This window comes from Aplysia californica, unplaced genomic scaffold (genome assembly GCF_000002075.1).
Source record: "Aplysia californica isolate F4 #8 unplaced genomic scaffold, AplCal3.0 scaffold00105, whole genome shotgun sequence".
Classification (NCBI taxonomy): domain Eukaryota; kingdom Metazoa; phylum Mollusca; class Gastropoda; order Aplysiida; family Aplysiidae; genus Aplysia; species Aplysia californica.
Window position 1 is genome coordinate 582,840 of NW_004797375.1, and position 1,178 is coordinate 584,017.

Below are 1,178 nucleotides of genomic sequence, written 5' to 3' on the forward strand. Positions count from 1 at the left end.
CAAAGTGCTATTTTAAAAAAAATAGATGATTCATTTTCAACCTCGCACTTTGTATTGGTTTGGAATACTCCCTTCACTTCTTCTGGTTAGTGTTTCAAGTATCACAATGAGTGTGTACCTGGCAACAAAAGGTCATTATCTTGTCAACTCGACGTTATATACAACTCCAGTGCAATATGACACTACTAAAAGAGTTATCGCTATACATTTGAAATAGTCCTAGCTATAACTTTTCTCACAATCTTACTTCTGCCTAAAGTATTAACATTTGTGAGGTCGATTTTAATTACGTTTTTCCTTTCTTTTAAAGGGGACACAAATTATATTTTCGCAAAGAGGAATTCACAGCATCTCAACTACAAAGCAACAACAACAACAACAACAACAACAACAACAACAACAGCAACAACAACAAAAAAACCCAACAACCACCAAACAAAACAAAACAAAAACAACCACCCCCCAAACAAACAAACAACATAAACCCCAAGCCCCAAACATAACTAAAAAACAAAAACCTTCCCGGGAATTGGTTTGGTTAGCTAAAAGCCTTTTGGGCAGATGACTCACTTCAAAACAATAGAAGCAATGAATTAAGAATTAGTTATCGCCTGGGTGCCTCTATCATAAGTTTTTTTTGGTCTCACATTTCCCTTCTTTTTGGTGAAACTGGTTACTTGAACTAGTTTGAAGAGAAACCGTCGCTTCTTGACAACCAGGATACACCGGTAACTGCTCCATCCCTTGCCTCAGATTCTGACTCACGAAAGGGCTACTGAGATGAAAATTAAAGAAGAAATCTTGACACTGTGGTTATTAGTTCTCATGTTTCGTTTGAGATACTACTTTCTAAATCTCTCTTGCTCGTCAGAGTCTTTAATTGTATTTAAGATTATATTACCAGACACAAAGCCTGTAATGAGATGGGCATGCCTCGGTGAAAAAGCCAACCGTGTCCATTCTAAACAAAGTTGCTTTGATAAGTTGTTCCCTGAGACCGTTCAAACATTTTAACAGTGGACCGATAACAGCAAAAACATACGATAAAAACGTAGCATGGTATGAGAAGTCTTGTTTTTACCTTTACATCGGATGCCAGGTCAGTAGGCCTGTTTAGAGAGTCAATTTCAAGCATTTTATCAATGATAAACGGCAGATCAAACGTATCCATTACATGT